Source organism: Oryzias melastigma, linkage group LG2, assembly GCF_002922805.2.
Source record: "Oryzias melastigma strain HK-1 linkage group LG2, ASM292280v2, whole genome shotgun sequence".
In the NCBI taxonomy this organism is placed as follows: domain Eukaryota; kingdom Metazoa; phylum Chordata; class Actinopteri; order Beloniformes; family Adrianichthyidae; genus Oryzias; species Oryzias melastigma.
Window position 1 is genome coordinate 805552 of NC_050513.1, and position 13593 is coordinate 819144.

Here is a 13593-nt window from a genome sequence, read left to right on the forward strand (position 1 = left end):
CCGGGCCTTTAAATAACTATCAACATTTTACTCTCCATAAAAATGTACTTGTCAAAATCATACAAGTTAGAAATAAATGCAAGAGAACATCGGGGTCCATAATAACAGTAAAATGAAATGATGTGGAGGGCCGAATGGAATTACCTTGACTTTGACACGTGCAGCAGATTCTGAAGGAGAAAAACTGCTTTTCTCCTTCAGAATCTGCTGGAATGATTGTGTTAACGGTTAAAAAGTTACAGTAAATCACAGAACAAAAACACTGGAGCTCCGGTGCTAAAGGGTTAAAAGAAAAATGTCATCGCTAATATATATAATGATAAACATCTACAAATCTATTGAAACCAGAAGGAACCAAAGTCCATGTTCCTCCTCCAGGAGGAGTTTGGTCCTCCCTGCTTGCTGTAGGAGGTGTGGTGGCAGCACATGGACTCCACATGTCTGTAGTTGTAAGCAGGAACCGTGGAGGAACCTGCACCAGCATCCCACACTGAGAGGTGAGCTGGGTTTGGTGGCTCCTGTGTTTACTTCACTGACATACTAAGCTGATGCTACCGCCATGCTACAGACTCGCTAGGAACTGAAACACTCGACGTTCTAAAGAATCTAAGAACTTTGAGCACAGACATGAAGGATTTAGATCAGAGGAGCTGAATGTGACATGCAGAAGGCTGTTTGTTGTTTATTTGATGGCAGCTTTGTGTTCTAGATGTTGGTTTGTCTCCATGGTAACGTGGTTTACAAACCCAAACATCTCTGTGTTCTTCAGTCGTCTTCTTTAGAATGTTTAAATCACCACAGAGAGTCTGCAGAAGTGGAGAACCAACAGCCTTCAATCTGGAAGAGATGCAACAGAACAGGAAGTAGAGGTGGCTGAGTGTGGGCTGCTGACATCACTTCCTGTGTTGGTGTCTGCAGCTGAAATGGTCTTCAGCAGTGAAGCTGATCATGCTCTACCTGAGGAGGCCTCACACTTTTGGTTTCTGTTTGGGCGTCGCTTTGTGAAGTTTTTCTGAAAGTTTAAGGATAAAAAAGTTAACTTTGTTTATGCCGATTTTCCTTTTTCACATCAGTTCCTTCAGACAAAAAAGCATGTTGACTGGTTCCCACATGGGATCTCCGCCACGATTAGTGCAAAAACGTCCAAGACGGCGGCTCACGCCAGACTTCCCAATAGAGAGAGAAGCCAGTTTGGAGGATCACCTGCCATCTCCTCTGGAGATGAGGATTTATTCAGTGTTTGGAAGTCATAGTAGACTGACTCTCTCGCTGGAGGAAGGTTCCTCATAAATGTTAATTACCCGGCTAATCCCCACAAGAGGCCCGCTTAATTACTGCCACGCGGGGGTAACAGGCGTTGTCCTGCCCCGCTTTGACTGACAGGCAGCAGCCTGGAGCAGGAAGCTGAGGAAGGAGGGAGAGCAGGAGTTCAGATGTTTCCTCAGAGGAAACTGGAGATGTTTAAAGAATGTAACGTCTGGTTGGAGTGTTTTTGGTGAGGTCAGAGTGTGAGATGTTCAGGATCTGCAGACAGGTCCAGGGTCAGATTTGAGTCTTTCAGCCATGCTGGAACTGGAAGCAGCCAAACCACAGATAGAACCATGGAACAGGTTTGCTGAAGAACTCAGAGATCCTTTTGAGGGGAACATACCCAGCTCCTGAAGATCAGCCCACACCATAATCCTCCCTCCACCAAACTTCACACTCCTGGGAGAAGATGTTCCTCCTCTGTGACTCCATGATTCTCACCGCAGCACCGGTGGCAGATGGTTGCTGATCGCCATGGAAACTTCTTTGTGGAGCTGATCTAAGCTTCACCCTTTCACAGATGATGCTGATGTTTCCTTTCAAGCACGTGTCAAAGTCAAGGCCCGGGGGCCGGATCCGGCCCTCGGGGAATTCTATCTGGCCCTCCAGATCGTTTTATTTTATTATTATTAATGACCCGATGTTATCTTGTGCTTATTTCTAACATGTATAATTTTGACGAAATATATTTTTACGGAAAGTAAAATGTTGAAAATTATTTAAGGTTTAAGTTGATTTATTCTGGAATAATATTCCTGCCTTTTTATTATTCATAATTATGTTAAAAAGTTACAGTTTTAAAGTTTAAAAAATTAGCATTCTTATAGCTTTTTGGACTATTTGGAGATTTTTTAGGCTATTTTGGTGTTTAGCTAATATTTCAGCTGCATGCTAGCTGTTTTAGCTAATTGAAGCTTTTTTTAAAAGTTTTTTAGTCTCTTTTGGAATTATGCTAATATTCAAACACTAGCTCTTTTGGTTAATTTAAGCTTTTTTTTGTTTGTTTTTTTAGGATATTTTGAAATTTACGTATTTTTTAGCTACATGCTAGCTGTTTTGGCTGACCTAATTTTTTATGTTTAGTTTTTTTAAGCTGAGTTGGCAATTTAGCTAATATTTTAGCTGTCAGGTTATAAGCTTCGGCGTTTTCAGCTATTAGCTTCAGCGTTTTCAGCTATCAGCTTCAGCGTTTTCAGCTATCAGCTTCAGCGTTTTCACCTATCAGCTTCAGTGTTTTCAGCTATCAGCTTCAGCGTTTTCAGCTATCAGCTTCGGCGTTTTCACCTATCAGCTTCAGTGTTTTCACCTATCAGCTTCAGCGTTTTCAGCTATCAGCTTCAGTGTTTTCACCTATCAGTTTCTGTGTTTTCACCTATCAGCTTCAGTGTTTTTAGCCATCAATTTCAGCATCTTCAGCTATCAGCACTAGCATTTTCAGCAACAAATTCAGCTTACAGCATTCACACTAGCATTATTATATATCTAGTTCATAGTAACGTTAAAAAGTTACTGTTTTAAAGTTTTAAAAATGTAGTTTTAGAGTGTTCCATAAATGTTTATCCTGTTCGGCCCGTGACCTGAGGTGTGTTTTGGATTTTGGCCCCCTGTGTGATTGAGTTTGACACCCTGCTTCAAAGGTTGCAAGCACTGTGGGATTGGATCTTCCTCTCTCCTTCTGGGACTTTCCCGCATTTCCTCCATGAAATAGACAAATCAGGAAGCAGGAGACCTCCTTCCCTTCCGTGAAGACACGTCTGTTTTTATACACGTATGTTTGGAACCTCTTGAGTTGGAACTAGACACATCCCAGAGAACACGTGTTGACTTTAATGTCGGATATTTGCAGCAGGAAAACCCCTTCTCTGTTCACGCGGATATCTATCGTGGATATCTATGTCAGGAATAGCTACAGGAAGTGTTGAAGTTATTATGGGGTGGCTAGAGGGCCCACGGCTGGCCAGTTGAGTCGTGGCAAAAAATGTGATTTTCAAATTCTACTACCATGACCAAAGTTTCTTTGATTTTAGGAAGAGGCTGTCAGCTTGAACAAAAATGTAAACTCCTCCCAGGACTTTTGGTCCATCACATCCTAAATCCTTGAGAGTCTTTGGGAAGGTAATTTTGGTTTCTGGTGAGGTCTGGAACACCTGTGCTCATCTTTTTCTGTCCTCGGCCTAGAGGAACACTGTAGCACGTCTGAGCCATAAAGAATCTGTGGTTCTCCTGCTGTGAGGTCCTGAGGTTAACGGGGTTTTTTTCACCACAGCTCTGATGGTTGTCCCGACTGAACTGCTTCACGCTCTTGCATCATGAGGACAGGATGACTCCAGACTTGCTCAAACTGTTGCTCAAAGGCATTGTTGCGCAACTCCTCCCTGGAGGCTGAAATGCACATTATCTGCACATGTTCTGATGGCTCCGGCTCAATGGAGCCTGAAGAATGGAGACTCTGTTCATGTGTGACAGGAGGCCACGCCCCCTGCATCCTCTGGACCTCCAGCTGCATGTGTGAAACATAGAGTTTGTTTTGACTTCCTATGTGGTCAGACCGGTTCAGACCCGATAAGAGCGGCGAGTTACGGCGAGGTCAGGTAGCAGGAGGCGTGAAGCTTCATCATCGTTTCTGCTCGGTAATTCTGTTGTTTGCCAGATTCCTCTGGTGATTGTCTTCATTGTTCTCTGTTCTGAAATGATTCCACGCTGTGATAAATAATAATGATGTGTGTCAGCTCGCAGATGGAAACATTTCACGACACATTTTAGTGTTTGAGCCCTGAAAACAAAAACAAAATAAAAACAGCTGTGAGAAAATGTGACAAATGCACATTTCTGTAAACATAAAGAAACCTTTACCTTAAAACTCACTAAAGGAGTAAAATACTGAAAGTAAACATTGAATTAATGATTTTAACCTGAAATAATTGCTCATTTTCAGTTTCCTTGGCCTACTGACTCTGGTTCTGCCTCCCATCCAGTAGACGTAGGTCCAGATCGACATTTCTGACCCATGAGGTCACGTCTGGCTCTGAGGACGTCTGATAGCGTCTCAGGTCAAACCTGCCTCTTTATCTGAAATCCAGACGATACGTGGAATGCGTCTTTGTTTTCACGCCTTTATGAAGACAGTTGAGTGACCTGGAGGAAACCTCCATGTCTTCTGCTGATACCTGGAGCTGCAGGTCTGACACTCTCACCTGACTCGGTCGAACGGTGAGGAAGTGAATCCTGGCCTCAGGACAGCGCCTGAATCTGAGGTGTCACTGATGGAGCTGCTGCTGGTTCTTCCTGCTACAAAACAAACACACAGATGGTGGCCACTTTGTGAACCAACCTGTTTATGGTCAGATCGGTCAGACAGTTACCTAGTGATCTCTACTGACCAACTGTCATCCAACAGTTAATGATCAGTCTGCCAGGTAAGAAGTTCCGATGGAGGTTTAGGTTTGTCTGGACTTCCTCACTACTCTATACTTAGAGGACTGTAGAGGTCGTTTAGCTTTTTGTTTGGTTACCTGCTGGTTATCTACAGGTTAGCTGCTGGTTACCTGCTGGTTATCTACAGGTTAGCTGCTGGTTAGCTGCTGGTTATCTACAGGTTAGCTGCTGGTTATCTACAGGTTAGCTGCTGGTTAGCTGCTGGTTATCTACAGGTTAGCTGCTGGCTACCTATAAAACGACTGCTGCTTACTTGCTGCTTACCTACTGTTAGATGTTAGTTACCTGTTAGTTATCAACATGTTAGCAACAAGCTACCAGCTAATCAGCAAAAATTTAGTGGTTGGTTACCTGCTGGTTAGCTTCTAGTTATATACTAGTTAGCAGCTAGTTCCATGTGGGTTACATACTAGTTACCCGTTGTTACCTGCTGGTTAAGTACTAGTTAATGGTTGTTACTATCTGGTTAGCTGCTTGTTACATGCCAGTTAATTGCTAGTTATCTGTTGGTTAAGAACTGATTACATGCTAGTTAGCTGTTCGTTTGCAACTGCTTATCCGCTGTCTACCTGCTAGTCATTCACTAATTCCCTGATGATCACTTCCTGTTTACCTACTGGTCACACACAAGTTAGATGTTGTTTACCTGGTGGTTATCTACTGGTTAACTGATAAGTGACCCACTTTTTAGATGCTGGGGTACCTTTTGGTTAGCTGCTTATTAGTTGTTGGTTACCTGCTGGCTACTGACTTTGTACTTTTAGGTGTTTTACTGGTTAGCTGACGTGTGTCTAATGGTTACTTGGTGCTATTTGCTGACTAGCTGCTGTTACTTACCGGGTACCTGCTGGTTACCTGTTGGTTAGTTTCTGGTTACTTACTGATGGTTACGTAGGAAATGTTTGATTTTTAGCTGGTGGTTACCTGTTGGATACCTATTTATTACCCACTGGTTAGCTGCTGGTTGGATATTGGTTAGTTTGTTATTGTTGTTCTTGGCATGCAAAACATCAGACTATTTTCTAGGCAAACAAAAAGTATAAGTGCCTCCCTAAAAATGTTATTGCAAAACAAAGTATTTGCTTTTGTTTATAGACTGTTGCCATGGACACCAGGATGAAGTGGACGCGGATAAATGAAAGGTCTTGCTGGCAGTGAGTGTGAGGAGCGTACCATACTGCTGACACAACACACCAGTGCAGGCCAGGTGATGTTAACGGGCAGAAATGCTGCGTTTGCCCTCGTTAGCGGAAACTTTTGCCTCATCTTGAGATTCATTAAAGCGTTTACATCACAGCCAGTTACGGCAGGATGCTGTGTTCTCTGCATACCAGGACCCTGAAGCTCGTTTTCTCTTCGTCACATCAGCATTGACGAGGAAAAATGCAGCTTTTATGAGCAAAGAGCTCCACACCTTTCCCTCATTATGAGTTTACTCTAGTTTAGAGGGAGAGCAGCAGCTAACATCAGGTCAGCTGCAGCTTTTGTTAGCAAGAATCGACTATGAGGACAGAGGAAACCCACACAACACAAAAGCTGCATTTAGTCGACTCTCTTCGGCATCGGAGGAATTCTGCACCACATGTTTCGTCTGAAGGAGGTGGAAGCTCTCAGAGAAAAACACATGACATTACTATAAGAATTGCTGCTGCCATCGCATTTCTGCGGCATGAATGGAACTCTGTTTTATCCTTTTCTACAATTTAATAGAAACCCTAAAGTAGATTAGAGGCATTGAGCGAGAAAGCTGCAGCTTGAACAGGGAAAACAGGAAATTCTTTGTATCACCTTTGACCTTTTCATGCTCCCATTAAAAAACCCATCATTGATGGATTTCGGCTGATATGTTTTGCGGTTTTTATTGCAGTCGGGATCTGCTGAAAGCCCCTCGTGTGTGTTTGTGTGTTTGTGAAAAGGCCTTTTGTTTCGCTCGGTCATTTCAAAAGGAGAAGTCTTTCTGCACAAACTTCCTCTCCAGAATCTGCTGTTTTTGGCAGGAAATTCTCAGTATCAGCCAGACTGACTTTTAAAAGCCAAACTTCATCTGAAACGTGACCTTTGTGAGGAGGAGGAAGTTTCAAACAGAATAATGTTCACTTTAGAGTAAAAAAAACACATCAGAAAATGATTTAAACTCATAAATCTCCAAGTGTGGCTTCAGTCAGACTGGTCCAAATGTTGTCTCCAACAGTAAGACAGTAAAGATTCACACTTTCTTTGTAACACAAATACACCTGACGTGTTTCCCAGAAAGCTTTGCTGGATTCTCATTCAGGCCCGTGGTGAACCTGAACCTCCAATGAAACTTTAAAGGTTAACAATTTTCAATCATCTAAGCTACCATAGTGCTCCCTCTACTCAGAGGTTCATCCTGCAACATCCAAATGTGCAAAGATTCAAGTTCTGCCAGAACCAACTAAGAACCAAGGCCAAGATGGTGAAAACATGCAGGGCTCAGCTCAGTCTTTCTAAAGAACTTTTCTATTGCAGAAACTACAACTGAGGCTGTCAGAAGGTGGAGACTTTGACGAAACAAAATGGATTTCCTTTTTTGAAAGTCCAGTTCTTGATTTGTCAGACATTAAGCTGAAAATGTTTCTGGAAACTCTGGAATCTTCTGAATTCTCTGATGTTTGGTGGTTTCAGTTTGCTTGGGTGCACAGCTTTTCAGGTCAACTCTTTTACTCATTTACCACACTGGGAGCAGCTTCTGCAGACGCTGTTTACCATCAGATGAAACAACCCGAAGAAGAGGGAATCGAACAGGCCAAAGGTGGCGGACTTTGGAACATGAGGAGCTGAGACAGTTCAAGATCGAGTCAATGTTGAGTTTAGTGAACACAAGGAAGTGAAGGAGGTGATTTCTCGTCTTGGATTGATGAACTTTGACGGTTCTATGTTTCTAGAATAATCTTTAGTCGGGAGCCTGTCGTTTGTCTGTTAGTGTGTCCTCTAACAGAAAGCTTTGGTCAGACGTGTCCTCCCCAGTGTGTTACCATCCAGAGTCTATCTGGACTCCTTCCCAGACCTGCAGCGACTCTCCTCGGTCTGCCGTTCTGGCACATGACGGCTAAACGCCGCCCACGCCCCCATTGTTCCCTCGTGCCCTCTTCTGCCCCCGAAGCAGTCCTGAGCGGGCCCGGCGCCAAAACCAGCACAACAACAACCAGTGATGGGTGTTCGGGCCGTCCCAGCAGTACTGAAGGCTTTTTCTGCTGCAACACGAAACACCTTTACTCTGTAATCAGCTCTAGCACGCGTTTGGAGCTGCAGAGACGTGCAGTTTCAGGGAAAACCAGCTGTTTCACCATCAAGCACAGCTTTTTACAGGACGCCACAACAGCCCCAACAAGCCCCAGAGATAACGTGCTCCTTCTGAGGACGCGAGCCAGCCTTTCTCCAAAGAAGTGAGCCTCATCTCTGCAGAATGTAAACATTTACTCTGCTGCAGCGTTCAGCTCATTCCTCACTGGAAATGAGCATCTCCAGCAGTTTGGGCTCTGCAGGACAAGGTGGGAAACTCGGACATGGGGGTGTCAGCTTTCCTCCCAAAACAGCTCATTCCAGGAGGATCTAAATTCCTCCAGTTTTTCCAACAAACTGGGCTGACCATCAATGAGGACATGACGATATGAGGAATGTGTTCTTTTCCTGTAGACAAGACATGGAGCAAGCTGAAAGATTTCCTTCTAGGAGCATTTCTGCAGCTTTTAGTAATCTTTATCTGACCCTCAGCCCTGGAGGAGGTGCATGAAAATGACTCCTCCCCCTTGCTCTTCATCATCCTCCGCCTGTTTTTCTGAGATCAGAGTGAGGTTATTTCCCAGAATCAGGCCCATCCTCCATCTTTGGTTTTTCATAACAAACATCACAAACTCGGTGAGGAGCAGCTTCATTCATCTGCAGCCTGAGAACGTTCAGACAATGATATTCATGATAGTCATACTATAGTCATACTGTAGTCATACTGTAGTCATCCTGTAGTCATCCTGTAGTCATCTTGTAGTCATCCTGTAGTCATCCTGTAGTCATCTTGTAGTCATCTTGTAGTCATCCTGTAGTCATCCTGTAGTCATCCTGTAGTCATACTATAGTCATACTGTAGTCATACTATAGTCATACTGTAGTCATACTGTAGTCATACTATAGTCATACTGTAGTCATACTGTAGTCATACTGTAGTCATACTATAGTCATACTGTAGTCATACTGTAGTCATCTTGTAGTCATCCTGTAGTCATCCTGTAGTCATACTGTAGTCATACTGTAGTCATACTGTAGTCATACTGTAGTCATACTGTAGTCATCCTGTAGTCATCCTGTAGTCATACTGTAGTCATACTGTAGTCATACTGTAGTCATCCTGTAGTCATACTGTAGTCATACTGTAGTCATACTATAGTCATACTGTAGTCATACTGTAGTCATCTTGTAGTCATCTTGTAGTCATCCTGTAGTCATCCTGTAGTCATCCTGTAGTCATACTATAGTCATACTGTAGTCATACTGTAGTCATCCTGTAGTCATACTGTAGTCATACTATAGTCATACTGTAGTTATACTGTAGTCATCTTGTAGTCATCCTGTAGTCATACTATAGTCATACTGTAGTCATCCTGTAGTCATCCTGGAGTCATACTATAGTCATACTATAGTCATACTGTAGTCATCCTGTAGTCATCTTGTAGTCATACTGTAGTCATACTGTAGTCATCCTGTAGTCATCCTGTAGTCATCCTGTAGTCATACTGTAGTCATCCTGTAGTCATCCTGTAGTCATCTTGTAGTCATCCTGTACTCATCCTGTAGTCATCTTGTAGTCATCTTGTAGTCATCCTGTAGTCATCCTGTAGTCATCTTGTAGTCATCCTGTAGTCATCCTGTAGTCATCCTGTAGTCATACTATAGTCATACTGTAGTCATAGTATAGCCATACTGTAGTCATACTATAGTCATACTGTAGTCATCCTGTAGTCATCTTATAGTTATACTATAGTCATACTGTAGTCATACTATAGTTATACTGTAGTCATCCTGCTTTCATCCTGTAGTGATACTGTAGTCGTACAGTTGTCATGCTATAGTCATACTGTAATCATACTGTAGTCATACTGTAGTCATACTATAGTCATCCTGTAGTCATACTATAGTCATACTGTAGTCATACTATAGTCATACTGTAGTCATACTGTAGTCATCTTGTAGTCATACTATAGTCATACTGTAGTCATACTATAGTCATACTATAGTCATACTATAGTCATACTATAGTCATACTGTAGTCATACTATAGTCATACTGTAGTCATCCTGTAGTCATACTGTAGTCATACTGTAGTCATACTATAGTCATACTGTAGTCATACTATAGTCATACTGTAGTCATACTGTAGTCATACTATAGTCATCCTGTAGTCATACTATAGTCATACTGTAGTCATACTGTAGTCATCCTGTAGTCATACTGTAGTCATACTGTAGTCATACTATAGTCATACTGTAGTCATACTGTAGTCATACTATAGTCATCCTGTAGTCATACTATAGTCATACTATAGTCATACTGTAGTCATACTATAGTCATACTGTAGTCATACTGTAGTCATACTATAGTCATCCTGTAGTCATACTATAGTCATACTGTAGTCATACTATAGTCATCCTGTAGTCATCCTGCTTTCATCCTGTAGTCCTCCTCTTGGCATCACATCATAATCTTCTGTGTTTATTCTTTGTATTTATGGACTGATTACTTCATCAAATTGATCAAACATCCTAAAATCAGTTTCCTCTATAAATACATTCCATCCATGTGTGTAAGTCAAATGACCTTTGACTTTGTCTTTTTCTATACATTTATTTAAAAGGTCAAATCTTCTTTACGTTGTCTATTGATCCGTTTTTTTTTTTACCAGATCCTTTTGCCTCCGTGCCAGTTCTGTTTATGCCGCCTGGAGTCTGATGGTCTCTATTCTTCAGAACCGGTTCAACCTGCAGGCTGGAATCATTACGTAACCCCTCTCAAAGTGCTGGACCGTCATTGTATCTGTGTAAACCGCGAGTATGAAATGTCAGATCTAGAATGGATACCAGGGGGACATTTCTCCAAAGCGCCAGAGGCAGCAGAGCAGACTGAGGTGGAGCTACAGATCTCCAACATTCAGGATCCTCACCTTCCTGCACACAGTCTCCACAAAGACGACTGATGGGAACTAATCAATTCACAGACCACCGAGAAGCTCCCTGCTGCTGCAGGAGCTCTAACTTTAGCACATCTGTGCTGGTCAGCAGTAGGGATGCTCTTCTGGAGGCAGAAATGTCTCAGACGGACTAAGAGTCTGGGATGGGGATGAAAATAGGACGACTGGTGCTCCCAGCAATAGAAAGGAAAAGCATTCAGTCAGACTGAACTGCTCCTGTCAGTCACAGAGGCTGCTGCCAGAATGCTCTCACGCCGGAGAAGATCTGACTTTTCATTACAAAAGAAAGTAGAAAACAGAATTCTATGTTAGAATTAACCTTCAAAGGCCCTTCTGGATATTTTTGCACATATGACATGAAGCTGCAGACAAAACAGCTGCTATCTGACACCAAAGAACCCAGAACCCATCAGGAACCGGGAAGACAGATGATTTTTGAGGCTGCTGGGAGGGGCTTCTGCTGGCGCTGGAGTACGAGGACTCGGTCTGTGAGATGAAGGTCGCATTATGACACGGAGGCTGCAGATTCACACGAAGACACCACATTTCAAAGAACATTTCCTCACTAGAGAAATGACGGCGTGCACGTCAACATCCAAAACATTTCTAACACAATTCTTCTAAAGAGGTCAGCTATTAAAATACATCAAATATGGAGAAACTGCTGCCAAACAGAAGCTAATGAACAGGTTAGCATCATCATGTCTGAAGCAAAAAGAATCAGCCAGTCAAAACAAACTTTTTAGAAGTGCTGATGCGTTTCTATAACGTCTGATTTAATGTCCGGAGAGAAGACACACACCAAGTGTATCTATGAAATGGGCAGTGATCTGTTAGCTTCATTCTAATGTGCAGAAATGCTGCGTTTTTGAGACAGACTGAAGTCGATTGGTGGTTTGACGTTGTTTTGATCAGAAGCTCACTCTTCTTAAGTTTGAGCAAACGGGTTGACCAGCTCTTGGGCTTTCTGATACCAGATATGTCACTGGCAACTTAAATAACAAAAATCAACTTTTCACATGAGAAGTGCAGTGATATGCAACACTTTACGAATGTAAAATGTTGATGCAAGGCTACGTTATCGGCACCAACGGCTGAAGACTTATGGCTGTCGAAAGAATGTAAGCACTGAGCTGAAGCTCTGGTATTAAAGGATAAAGCTCATGACTGGACGCTGAACCCATTATTGTGTTTCCACTCCCTTATTGGTTAAGTGCTTTGGTTCCACACTTTTGGTTTCAAACCAGCTTCAACGCAGAAGTGAAAGTGTTTCTTTAATGTAAAATGATAAAACAGATGCAAATCCTGAATCTGTTCTTCAGGAAATCATTCATTTCATTTCTTTTAAAGTCGTTTCTTTTTTTGCACTCCATCCTCAGTCCAGACTTAAATGAGCAATAAGAAACAAATGACTGAGTTGAAAACATTTATTAGCACAAAAGATAAACCTGCAGCTCAAAGTCTAACTATGCTTTTCTCTAGAGTAGCCTGACTGTTATAGTGGTCAGATACCAGAGGACAGAATGTGTTTATCTGTGTTTGAGTGGAAGTGGACAAACCTCAGAGGAATTGAAACCTCACTAGAAAAGGTCACAGGAAAGTGGATCTACTTACAGAAAAAGACCGAGAGAATTCATGGGAAGCTGAGTGTTTTCTATGAACCACAGAGTAAACTTTAGTGATCAACTGATGTGCTTTTTCAGGTCAAACGCTGGTTTACTAGTCAAAGTGGATGACATGCAATATGTATTTCAGTACAGTAAACGTTAATAAAGAAAGACAAACGTCAACACTTTGTTTAAATGCAGAAGCTTTTAAAGTTCAAATCTTTAAAACCCCTTCTGCCCTGATGTTTTAACATGTTCTTGTGAGATTTTTCCTGATGATATATAAAGAAAATGAGGATCAAAATGCATTTCTGATTATTTCTTTACTCAAATCATGGTTTATCAGGAGCACAAAAAAGTCAAAAGATTGTTTTTGTTACAAAGAAAATACGCTGGTCGGCTACAAGCTCCCTGCTCCGTTCTCTCAGCACTGGGGAGGGGAAGAGGGGGCGGGGTTGCTCTTGGTCAAACAGTCACGCCCACAACTCGGAGGTGAAGTTCTGATGAAGTCCTGCCACTCTGGAGAAACTGTGTCCTAGAAAACGACACAGTGCTGTATTCTCAGCATCGTTGTTTCTCGTTGGGAGATGCTAAACACTAGCAGAGCTAGCAACCCTGGAGCCCCAGTGTTTATGTTCTTTGATTTTCTGTAACTTTTCAACATGATTAATGTAATTCCAGGAGATTCTGAAGGATCTGCTGGAACGGTTGAAAAGTCACAGTGTGTTAAAGAATTTGTGTTTAAGCGTCACCAGCGACGCCTTAGGTGTTAAAGGACATGTGTCAAACTCACTCGCACAAGGGCCAAAATCCAAAACACACCTTAGGTCACGGGACGGACAAGATAAACATTTAATTAACACTCTAAAACTACTTTTTTAAAACTTTAAAACCATAACTTTTTATCATAATTATGAACTAGATATATGGCATTACCTGTGATAATGCTAGTGTTAGTGCTGTAAGCTGAATCGGTCACTTAAGATGATAGTGCTAATAGCTGAAAATGCTGAAATTGATAACTGAAAACAATGAAGTTGATAG

The 13593-nt window shown here is 42.2% G+C and overlaps 1 protein-coding gene and 1 long non-coding RNA gene across 4 annotated transcripts in view; one reads left to right on the forward strand and one right to left on the reverse strand.

Moving 5' to 3' along the window:
- LOC112160147 (neural cell adhesion molecule 2) overlaps positions 1-13593 on the forward strand; it is a 615672-nt gene that overhangs the window by 390058 nt on the left and 212021 nt on the right. The gene's annotated exons all lie outside the window — the stretch shown is intronic.
- Positions 658-4652, reverse strand: LOC112160165. The gene is made up of 3 exons (XR_002921619.2): positions 4503-4652; positions 958-1012; positions 658-837 (listed from the first exon to the last, which is right to left on the reverse strand). It is a non-coding gene; the product is annotated as an uncharacterized LOC112160165 (long non-coding RNA).